The following is a 13,038-nucleotide window of genomic DNA, read 5'->3' as shown; positions in this document are numbered from 1 at the left end:
TTCTAGCAATCAGAATCCAACAACACATTAAAAAGATCATACACCATGACCAAGTGGGCTTTATCCCAGGGATGCAAGGATTCTTCAATATCCACAAATCAACCGATGTAATACAACACATTAACAAATTGAAAAATAAAAGCCATATGATTATCTCAATACATGTAGAGAAAGCCTTTGACAAAATTCAACATCCATTTATGATAAAAACTCTCCAGAAACCAGGAATAGAAGGAACATACCTCAACATAATAAAAGCCATATATGACAAACCCACAGAAAACATTATCCTCAATAGTGAAAAACTGAAAGCATTTCCCCTAAAGTCAGGAACAAGACAAGGGTGCCCACTCTCACCACTAATATTCAACATAGTTTTGGAAGTTTTGGCCACAACATTCAGAGCAGAAAAAGAAATGAATCCAGATTGGAAAAGAAGAAGTAAAACTCTCACTGTTTGCAGATGACATGATCCTCTACATAGAAAACCCTCAAGACTCCACCAGAAAATTACTAGAGCTAATCAATGAATATAGTAAAGTTGCAGGATATAAAATCAACACACAGAAATCCCTTGCATTCCTATACACTAACACTGAGAAAACAGAAAGTGAAATTAAGGAAACAATTTCATTCACCATTGCAATGAAAAGAATAAAATACTCAGGAATATATCTGCCTAAAGAAACTAAAGACCTATATATAGAAAACTAGAAAACACTGGTGAAAGAAATCAAAGAGGACACTAATAGATGGAGAAATATACCATGTTCATAGATCGGAAGAATCAATTCAGTGAAAATGAGTATGCTACCCAAAGCAATCTATAGATTCATTGCAATCCCTATCAAGCTACCAGCATTATTTTTCACAGAGCTAGAACAAATAATTTCACAATTTGTATGGAAATACAAAAAACCTCAAATAGCCAAAGCAATCTTAAGAAAGAAGAATGGAACTGGAGGAATCAACCTGCCTGACTTCAGGCTCTACTACAAAGCCACAGTCATCAAGACAGAATGGTACTGACACAAAGACAGAAATATAGATCAATGGAACAAAAATAGCCCTGAGATAAATCCACGCACCTATGGACACTTTATCTTCCACAAAGGAAGCAAGAATATACAATGGAGAAAAGACAATTTCTTTAACAAGTGGTGCTGGGAAAACTGGTCAACCACTTGTAAAAGAATGAAACTAGAACACTTTCTAACACCATACACAAAAATAAACTCAAAATGGATTAAAGATCTAAATGTAAGACCAGAAACTATAAAATTCCTAGAGGAGAACATAGGCAACACACTCTCCAACATAAATTACCGCAGGATCCTCTATGATCCACCTCCCAGAATACTGGAAATAAAAGCAAAAATAAACAAATGGGACCTAATTAAACTTAAAAGCTTCTGCACAACAAAGGAAACTATAAGCAAGGTGAAAAGACAGTCCTTCAGAATGGGAGTAAATAATAGCAAACGAAGCAATGGACAAAGAATTAATCTCAAAAATATACAAGCAACTTATGCAGCTCAATTCCAGAAAAATAAATGACCCATTCAAAAAACGGGCCAAAGAACTAAATAGACATTTCTCCAAAGAAGACATACACATGGCTAACAAACACATGAAAAGATTCTCAACATCACTCATTATCAGAGAAATGCAAATCAAAACCACTTGAGGTACCATTTCACGCCAGTCAGAATGACTGCAATCCAAAAGCCTACAAGCAATAAATGCTGGAGAGGGTGTGGAGAAAAGGGAACCCTCTTACATTGTTGGGGGGAATGCAAACTAGTACAGCCACTATGGAGAACAGTGTGGAGATTCCTTAAAAAACTGGAAATAGAACTGCCATACGACCCAACAATCCCACTGCTGTGCATACACACCAAGGAAACCAGAATGGAAAGAGACACGTGTACCCCAATGTTCACCACAGCACTGTTTATAATAGCCAGGACATGGAAGCAACCTAGATGTCCATCAGCAGATGAATGGATAAGAAAGCTGTGGTACATATACACAATGGAGTATTACTCAGCCATTAAAAAGAATACATTCGAATCAGTTCTAATGAGGTGGATGAAACTGAAGCTGATTATACAGAGTTAAGTAAGCAAGCAGGAAAAACACCAATACAGTATATTAACGCATATATATGGAATTTAGAAAGATGGTAACGAGAACCCTGTATGCGAGACAGCAAAAGAGACACAGATGCATAGAACAGTCTTTTGGACTCTGTGGGAGAGGGCGAGGGTGAGATGATTGGGAAAATGGCATTGAAACAGGTATAATATCATATGTGAAACAAATCGCCAGTCCAGGTTCGTTGCATGATACAGGATGCTTGGGGCTGATGCACTGGGATGACCCACAGGGATGGTATGGGGAGGGAGGAGGGAGGGGTGTTCAGGACGGGGAACACATGTACACTCATGGCAGATTCATGTTGATGTATGGCAAAACCAATACAATGTTGTAAAGTAATTAGCCTCCAATTAAAATAAATAAATTTATATTTTAAAAAAACAACAGGAACAAAAAGGTTTAAAAAAAAATCCCTTACTTTTAATTAATCAGAGGGGTTTAGTAATTTGCCCAAGGTCACAGAATTTATAATGGGTGGAGTCAAAGCTAACAGCCAGTTTTGTTTGACTCTATTCTAATACTTTTATCATAGCTTTGCTTTCTCTTTCAGAATCCCTTTAATCATAAAACACCTAATAACCTGAAATACAGTTTTGTATAACATACTTTCTCAGGAGGGGGGTTCAGTATGGGGAACACATGTACACCCGTGGCAGATTCATGTCAATGTATGGCAAAATCACTACAATATTGTAAAGTAATTAGCCTCCAATTAAAATAAATGTATTAAAAATTTTTAAGCAAAAAAAATATAATCATAATCATAATGAGTAAATCACATATGTCAGAAGTTAAGACTTTAGAAAATAAGCAGGACAGGGCAAAGAGGTCAGGAATGCTTCAGGTGAAAGGAGATGAGGTGAGTTCTAATTTAAAATATGTTGGAAGGGTTTACACTTCAATGAACAGTTTTGAAACAGATGGGGAATTAACCATTCAGATGGAGATGTGCAATGGTGTTCTATGACAGCAGTGTCTGGTTACTCAAGAAAAAGGAGAAGAACAATAAGGCTAGAGCACAGCAATTTAAGAGCAGAAAGAGGGTTCTCTGTGCATAGTGTAACTAGAGAACAATGTTGAGAACTGAGGCAAAATCTGAGTCACCAAGCCCAAAGTTAGGAAGTTTAATTAGCAGATTAATTCATAGGAAATTTGATACATCAATAGTATCTTATTATATTTGGCCATTTGATATATCAATAGTATCTCATTATATTTGTTCCTATTTTCTTTAATTAGTAGTATATTACTAATTGATAGGGTTTAGTCCTCTATGATACTCAGAGCTTTTTCATTTTAATCAGCTATTTTTCATATAAACTTTACAAAATTCACCACTATATCCCACCTCCATATCACCTAGTTGAAGTTTGCAAGATGTTTTTTCAATATTGTTTCTGACCACTTTACTGCTAAATTTCATATTTTTCTTAAACTGTCCGGTCTACAATACACTACTACACTCAAAGTCACAGATGACATTTTTTAAGTGAAATTTAAATTTTTATTTGAGGCAGTTTTATGTTTTTCTTGTATGGATCCCTCTCTGACCCAAAAAGGCAGAAAGGATTATTCACTCTTTTGTGCTACATCACGCTCGTTAATACTTCTACTATGACTCAACCATACTAATCTACATCACTGTTTGTTAATGTACCTTCCCTTCGCCCTCCAGAACTGACTTCATGTGAAAGCATGTCTTATTAATCCTTGTACCCCATAAGGTAGCAGAGGATCTAGATGGATTGTTAAATAAAAGAATGAATGGTATAAATAGGGTGTGCATGTGTGTGTGTGTGTGTGTGTGTGTGTCAAGATTAGGGGAAAAAAGAAAAAAGAGGAAGGCATATGTGCAATGTCAAGTTTAAAGCATGCGCTCCAGGAAAAGTACAGGGAACTCACACTATGACTTGTTGCCAAAGCAGAGGAACAATAAAGAGTTATATTTAGCCACGAAAAATGTGAAGGGGTGATGGCTATCTTCCTTGGGGTTTCTTTCTACTATGTTAGGAAACTTACTCAATTTCCTAAGGTAACCAAGAATCAAGGAATGTTAATTTTAAGTATTACAATGAAAGAGTGGGATCTGTGCCATTTTAAAATGTTTTAATGGGAACTGACAGAACTAGAGGAAGTTATAAATATATATTTTGATGTACAATAAGTTTGCTGTTGGTATTCAGAGTGCCCAGTCTCTCGGCTGTGTCCGACTGCTTGTGACCTCATGGACTGTAGCCTGCCAGGCTCCTTTGCCCATGGAATTTTCTAGGCAAGAATACTGGGTGGGGTGCCAATTCCTACTCCAGGATCGAACCTGCATCTCTTGCACCTCCTGCATTGGCAGGTGCATTCTTTACCACTAGCACCACCTGGCAAGCTGAGTTCTGTGCATTTTTTAAATGCAAGCAATCATGTAACCATGATCACAAGATACATAACAGTTCTATGACCCAAAAAAACTCCTTCATGCTGACAGTATGAACATCAACATCTCTAGTCACTAATCCCTGATAATCACTGAACCTCTTCTCTGACATGACAGTCTGGTCTTTTCTAGAATGTCATACAATTGGAAGCATACAGTATCTGACCTTCAGAGTCTCACTTCTCTCACTTAGCATAATACATCTGACATTCATAAAGGTTGTTGTGTACAGAGAAGATGTTTTTTCCCTTTTTTTCTCAGTTTGTATGGATTGTGTTGGTTTATCTAGTCATCACATGAGGGAGATTTGAGCTGTTTCTAGTTTTTAGTGATTATGAATACAGCTGTTATAAACAGATCCTTGTGTAAAGATAAGTTTTCATTTCTCTTGAGTAAAGAATTAGCTTTTGGGAAACCATTTTGCATTCCCACCAGTAACACATCAATATTTCAACTTCCCCACATCCCTACTAGAAATGGGTATAGAGTCCAGCAGTGCCTGTGGTTTTAATTGTACTTCCCAAGTAACTAATGATACTGAACATGTTTTCATGTGTGTTACATGCCTTTTGCGTATTTTCATTGGTGAAGGGTCTGTTCAAATCTTTTGCCCATTATTAAATTGGGTTAGATGTTTTAATATTATTAATTTTCATAGTTCTTAGCATATTTTGGATATAAGCCCTTTCTCAAATATGTGATTAGCAACTATTTTCTCCCAGCCTACAGTTTGTGTTATTCTCTTAAAAATGTCTTTTGGAGGACAAAAGTTAGTGATTTTGCTGAGGTCTACATGTCATTTTTGCTTCACAGATTACACTTTGGTTGTTTTACCTAAAATCTGTTTGCCTAATTAAACAAGATGTTTTATGTTTTTAATGGTTTTTATGTTTTTACATTTAGTCTATGATCCATTTTGAATTAATTCTTGTATGTGGTGTGAGGCAGAACTCAAAGTTCATTTTTTGTACATAGAACTATGGATGGAGGTTTGTGACACTGTACAGGAGGCAGTGATCAAGACCACCTCCAAGAAAAAGAAATGCAAAAAAGCAAAATGGTGGTCTGAGGAGGCCTTACAAATAGCTGAGAAAAGAAGAGAAGTGAAAGGCAAAGGAGAAAAGGAAAGATATACTCATTTGAATGCAGAGTTCTGAAGAATGGCAAGGAGAGATAAGAAAGCCTTCCTCAGTGATCAATGCAAAGAAACAGAGCAAAACAACAGAATGGGAAAGACTAGAGATCTCAAGAAAATCAGAGATACCAAGGGAAAATTTCATGTAAACATGGGAACAATAAAGGACAGAAATGATATGGACCTAACAGAAGCAGAAGATATTAAGAAAAGGTGTCAAGAATACACAAAACAGCTATACAAAAAAGGTCTTCATAACCCAGATAACCACGATGGTGTGATCACTCACCTAGAGCCAGAAACCCTGGAGTTGGTGATGGACAGGGAAGCCTGGTGTGCTGCAGTCCATGGGGTGGCAAAGAGTCAGACGCAACTGAGTGACTGAACTGAGCTGAATCCCATTGTTCTAGCACCATTTGTTCAAAAAGATGATCAATTCACCAGTGAATGCCTTTTCATCTTAGTAAAAAACCAATCAACCACATCTTTGTGCCTCTATTTCTGGATTCTACTCCATTCTACTTCCCAGGTGGCTCAGAGGCAACAATCTGTCTGCCAAGCCCGAGACCCAGGTTCAATCGCTAGGTTGGGACGATCCCCTGAGAAGGGAATAGCAACCCACTCCAGAATTCTTGCCTTGGGAAATCCGATGCACAGAGGAGCCAGTTCATGGAATCGCAGAGTCGGACACGACATAGCAACTTATGTATTTATGTATATATAAAAGCTTTTAGGGAAAATGACGGCAGCTGCGGAGCTGACGCTGCTGGAGAAGTCTCTGGGGCTGAGTAAAGGGAACAACTACAGCGCTCAGGGCGAGCGCCAGATTCCAGTTCTTCAGACAAACAGTGGTCCAAGTCTAACGGGACTGACTACCATAGCAGCTCACCTAGTCAAGCAGGCCAACAAGGAATACTTGCTGGGGAGCACGGCAGAGGAAAGAGCCGTGGTTCCGCAGTGGTTAGAATACAGGGTAACTCGAGTGGATGGACATTCCAGTAAAGATGACATCCACACTGTCCTGAAGGATCTTAATTCATACCTTGAAGATAAAGTCTACCCTACAGGATATAACTTCACATTAGCAGATATCCTGTTGTATTATGGGCTTCATCGCTTTATTGTTGACCTGACAGTTCAAGAGAAGGAGAAATACCTTAACATGTCGTGCTGGTTTTGTCACATTCAGCACTGTCCAGGCATTAGGCTGCATCTGTCTAGTGTTGTCTTCATCAAGAACAGACTATATACTAACTCCCAGTAGAAGCCACCCACGCCCCACCCAGAAGAGGGAGTAACCCATGTCCAGTGGGAAGTGTGTTTCAGACCACAGGACTGACGTGAACTGATATGCACCCATTCTCTATTTGTTGAAGTTGGTAGAATTTAAGTACAGACTCATGTCCCAGCATTTTGTCTGTTTTTTTTAGTTGACATTTTGCAGTTATTTTTTTAATGTAAAACTTCAGCTGCTGTCAAAACTTGAGTTGAAATCAAGTTATCAATTATCTTGGTTTTTATAGATATAGATGAAATTTCTGTTAATAAAAGTTGCAAATCAGTGGTTTAATCTTAAAAAAAAAAAAAAAGCTTTTACCAGTAAGTATAAGTAAGTGTTAGTCGCTCAGTCCTGTCCAACTCTTTGCCACCCCATGAACTGTAGCCCTCCAGGCTTCTCTGTCTATGGGATTCTCCAAGCAAGAATACTGGAGTGGACTGCCATTCCGTTCTCCAGAGGATCTTCCTGATCCAGGGATTGAATCCAGGTCTCCTGAATGGCAGGCAGTTTCTTTACCGTTTGAGCTACAGGGAAGTCCTAATATTTATTTTACTTTAATATTTAATTGAAATTGTAATTACCAATAACACACCCTTTATCACTATTTCCTGAAAGTTTTCAAAATCAGAGACTGAGCGTCCAACTTTGTTCTTCCCTTGTGAAACTTTTTTGCCTATTTTAGTTACCTAGTCTAGTCATTTACAGAGTCAGTTTAATTATCTACCCAAAAAGCCTGCTAACATTTTGAGAGGACACTGGATCTATAGTCAATGTAGAGAGAACTGACATCTTAACAATACTGAGTTTTAGAGAAATTATAAGGTCCAAAATGTCACTAATCCTAAGGCTAAGCAGCACTACCCTGCTGTAGACTTCTGTAGATCCCGGCTACACACTGAATGTTTCTGTCTCTCCAACAATGAAACCTAATCCCCAGTGTGATGGTGTTTGAAAGTGGGGCTTTGGGGAGGTTATCACATCATAAGCCCTCATGAATGGGGTTAGGGCCCTTATAAAAGAGACCATTTGTTTCATTTGTTGGAAGGTTTTCAACCACTTATTTAATCTCTTTAATAGATGCAGGACTAGGCAAGTTATCCATTTCTCTATTAAGTCTTGTTAGGATTTAACAAGACTTTGAAGAAATTGATCCATTTCATCCATGCTGTCAAATTTATTTTAAGAGTGGTTCATAGTATTTGCTTATCCTTTGAATGTAGGATCTATAATGATATGCCCACTTTCACTCCTGATATTGGTAGTTTATGTCTTCTCTTTTTCTTGCTCACTCTGGACCAAGAGTTAATAAAATTAAAATGTATTAATGTTTTAAAACAACTAGCCTTTCATGTGATTGGTTTTATTTATTGTTTTTAGATTTTTAATTTCATTAATTTCTGCCTTTATCTTTATTGTTTTGATCTTTCCATTTGCTTTGGGTTTAATTTTCTCTTGTTTTTTTAGTTCCTTCAGGTGGAATCTTGAATTGTTGGCTTTAAACCTTTCTTCTTTTCTAATACAAGCTTCCTTATTTAATGCCTAACACTGCTTTAACTTCATTCCATAAATGGTATGATGCATTTAATTTTTCATTCAGTTCAAAATACTTTCTAACTTTCCCTGAGACTTCCTCTTTGAAATATGAATTACATATGATTTTTTTAAAATTCAAAAATAGTTGATGATTTTTCAGATGCTTCTGTTCTTAATTTCTAGTTTAACTTTGTTAGAGTCAGAGAACATACTTTGTATGATTTTAATTCTTTTAAATTTGTTAAGGTTTGTGTTATGGCTCAGAATAAGATCTTTTTGAATGTTCCATTTGCCCTTGAAAAGAACATACAACCTACTGCTGTTGGGTGGAGTGTTTTATAAATGTCAATTTAGTCAGTTGGTTCAGATCTTCTATATTATTGCTGTTATAATATTTCTACATGCTGTTTTATTTTTTATTCTTTATGTGCTGTAATATTTTTATGCTGTTTTACATTACCGCTGTTATGTTATGCTGTTCAGATCTTCTATATTATTGATATTCTGTCTATCTGACCTACTGGTTATTGCAGAGTGCTGTAGTTGATGGGGCTTCCCAGATGGTACCGTTGGTAAGGAATCCACCTGCCAAAGCAGGAGACTCAAGAGATGAAGTTTCAGCCCCTGGGTCGGGAAGATCCCCTGGAGTAGGAAATGCAACCCAACCCAGTATTCTTGCCTGTAGAATTCCACAGACAGAGGAGCCTGGCAGGCTACAGTCCATGGGGTCATATAGAGTCAAACACAAATGAACAATTGAGCATCCACACAGGGACACTGTAGTTGATAAGTACAACTGTAGATTTCTCTCTCTCTCTCTCTCTTTTTTGGCCACATTGTGAGGCATGTGAGACCTTACTTTCCTGACCAGGGATCAAACCCATGCCCTGCAATGGGAGTATGGAGTCTTAATCACTGCACCAGCAGGGAAGTCCCTACCTGTAGATTTTTCTATCTTTAATTCTCTGGTCAGGTCCATCAGCTTTTGCTTTTTGAAGCTATGTTAAATGTATGTATCTTAGGATTTTTTATGTCTTCTGGACAAACAGACTCTCTTTTTATTATGTAAATATCCACATTCAATCACATCAATTTTCATTGTTCTGGAATTCACATTATCTGATATTAATACAGTCACTCCAACTTTCCTTCAATTAGTTTCTGCATGGAATATCTTTTACTTTTAAACTATCTGTATTATTATAGTAAAGTTTTTTTAAATTTTATATGTTGAGTTTTTTCCCCCAAATGATCTCTTTTAATTGGTGTGTCTAGGTCATTTATATTTAATGCAATTAATAATACAATTGGAGTTAGTTCTACCAGTTGACTGCTTTCTCTTGGCCTTTTTTTCCCCCCTGCCTTCTTTTGGGTAATTTGAATATTTTCAGCATTCCATTTTTATTTAGCTGTTAGATTTTTTTTCTAGATCTCTTATTATTTTTATAGTCACTGATTAAAGATTACAATGTAAAACTTAACCTTTGAGATATCTGGGACATTAAACACACCAACATTTACATTATAGGGGTCCCAGAAAGAGAAGAGAGAAAGGACCTGAGAAAAATATTTTTCAGGATTATAGCTGAAAAATTCCCTAATATAAGAAAGGAAACACTGACTCAAGTCCAGGAAAGTACAGAGAGTCCCATATAGTATAAAGGCAAGGAGGAACATGCCAAGACATATTAATCAAACTGAAAAAATTAAACACAGAGAAAAAAAACTAAAGGTAACAAGGGAGAAGCAATACATAATTTACAAGTGGTGGTGGTTTAGTTGCTAAGTCATGTTCAATTCTTGTGACCCTGTGGACTGTAGCCCACCAGGAGCCTCTGTCCATGGGATTTAATCAGAAGAAAAAACAAGAAAAAGAGGAAGAGAAAAAAGATCTCAAAAAACAAATGCAAAATAATTAAGAAAATGGCAATAGGAACACTACTTTAAATGTAAATGGATTAAATGCTCCAACCAAAAGACAGACTGCCTGAATGGATACAAAAACAGACCCATATATATGCTATCTACAAGAGACCCACTTCAGATCTAGAACACATCCACACTGAAAGTGAGGGGACAGAAAAAGGTATTCCATACAAATGGAAATCAAATAAAGCAACAATAGCAATATCCTTCTGAAACTCCTCCCAAAAACTGCTGAGAAAAGAACACTCCTAAGCTCATTGTAAGAGGTCATCATCACCCTGATACCAAAACCCCAACAAAGATACCACAAAAAAGAAAACTACAGGCTAATTATCACTAATGACCATAGATGCAAAACTCCTCAACGAAGTACTAGCAAACCAAATCCAACAATACATTAAAAGGATCATACACCATGATCAAGTGGGGTTTATCCTAGGGAAATAAGGATTCTTCAGTATATGCAAATCAATCAATGTGATACACCCCATTAGCAAATTGAAAAATAAAAACCATATGATCATCTCAATAGATGCAGAAAAAAACTTTTAGCAAAACTCAACACCCATTTATGTTAAAAAAAAAAAAAAACCTCTCTAGAGTGAGTACAGAGGGAATCTACCTCAACAAAGGTCATATATAACAAACACACAGGTAACATCATTCTCAATGGTGAAAAAATAAAAGCATTTCCTCAAAGATCAGGAACAAGACAAGGGATGTTTACTCTCACCACTTTTATTCAACATAATTTTGGATATCCTAGCCATGGCAATCAAGGAAGAAAATGAAATAAAAGGAATCCAAATTGGGAAAGAAGAAGTAAAACTGTCACTGTCTATAGATGATGTGATAGTACACACAGAAAACCTTAAAGACACCACCAAACTACTAGAGCTCATCAGTGAATTTGGTAAAGTTGCAGGGCACAAAATTAGTAAGCAAAATCTCTTACATTCCTGTATACTAACAATGAAAGAGCAGAAAGAACAACAATCCCATTTACTGTCACATCTGAAAGAATAAAATACCTAGGAATAAACCTACGTAAGGAGGCAAAAGACCTGTAGTCATAAAACTATGAAACACTAATGAGAGAAATCAAAGATGACAAGCAGACAGAAGATATACCATGTCCTTGGATTGGAAGAATGAAAATACTGTCAAAATAATTATACTACCCAAAGCAATCTAGACATTCAATGCAATTCATATCAAATTACCAGTTGTATTTTTTCACAGAACTAGAACAAAAAAGGTTTTCAATTTGTATGGAAATACAAAAGACCCTCAATAGCCAAAACAATCTTGAGAAAGAAAATTAGAGCTGGAGGAATCAAGCTCCCTGACTTCAGACTATACTACAAAGTATTTGGTCATCAAAACAGAATGGGACTGGCACAAAAACAGATAGATAGATTAATAGAACCCAACAGAAAGTGCAGAGATAAACCTATGCACCATGGTCAACTAATAAGACAAAAGAGTCAAGAATAAAATCATGGAGAAAAGACAATCTCTAATAACTGGTACTGGGTAAACTGGGCACCATGTAAAAGAATAAAACTAGAACATTCTTTAACATCATACATAAAAATAAACTCAAAATGGGTCAAATACCTAAATATAAGATCCAGACACTATAAAACTCTTAGAGGAAAACAGGCAGAACACTATAACATAAACTGCAACAATATCTTTCTTGGATCCACCTCCTAAAGCAATAAAAACAAAAATTAACAAATGGGACCCATTTAAACTTAACAGTTTTTGCACAACAGAAGAAAGCATAAACAAAATGAAAACAATTTTCACAAAATGGGAGAAAATATTTGCAAACAAAGAGGCCAACAAGGGATTAATCTCCAAAATACACAAACAGCTCATGCAGCTCAATATAAAAAAATAAACAACTCAACCGAAAAATAGGAGGAAGATCTAGAGACATTTCTCCAAAGAGGACATACAGATGGCCAAAAGCACAGGAAAAGATCCTCAACATCACTAATTATTAGAGAAATGCAAATCAAAAGTACAATGATAACCTCATACCAGTCAGAATGGCCAACAACAAAAAGTATACAAATAATAATGCTGGAGAGGGTGTGGAGAAAAAGGAACCCTCCTGCGCTGTTGGCAGGAACATAAACTGGTACAACTATTATGGAGAACACTATGGAGGTTCCTTAAAAGAATTAAATATAGAACTACCATATGATCCAGCAATACCACTTTTTCCCACAAATCTGGAGAAAACCATACTTCCAGAAGATATATGCACCCCAGTGTTCACTGCAGCACTGTTTACAATGGCCAAGACACAGAAGCAACCTAATATCCACTGACAGAGGAATGGATAAAGACGACGTGGTACATATACAATGAAATCTTGCTCAGTCATAAAAAAGAATGAAATAATGCCCTTAATCGTTTCAATGAGTAATACCCAGGAACGGACTTCACTGTCAAATAGAAAATAAACTTTGTAACTACAGGAACAAAAAAGTATTTAAAAGCCAGGGCTACAGGATACAAACGGATGCATTTATGTGTAAAAAACGGGGAAACTCGGAAAAAGGG

The 13,038-nt window shown here is 36.6% G+C and overlaps 1 protein-coding gene and 1 pseudogene across 7 annotated transcripts in view; one reads left to right on the top strand and one right to left on the bottom strand.

Moving 5' to 3' along the window:
* The window catches only part of RUNDC3B (RUN domain containing 3B), a 170,731-nt gene that overhangs the window by 119,496 nt on the left and 38,197 nt on the right, over positions 1-13,038 (bottom strand). The gene's annotated exons all lie outside the window — the stretch shown is intronic.
* On the top strand, positions 6,460-6,984 carry LOC138080454 (eukaryotic translation elongation factor 1 epsilon-1 pseudogene; annotated as a pseudogene).

This window comes from Capricornis sumatraensis, chromosome 5 (genome assembly GCF_032405125.1).
Source record: "Capricornis sumatraensis isolate serow.1 chromosome 5, serow.2, whole genome shotgun sequence".
NCBI lineage: Eukaryota > Metazoa > Chordata > Mammalia > Artiodactyla > Bovidae > Capricornis > Capricornis sumatraensis.
This window is presented reverse-complemented; position numbering and strand designations above follow the sequence as displayed.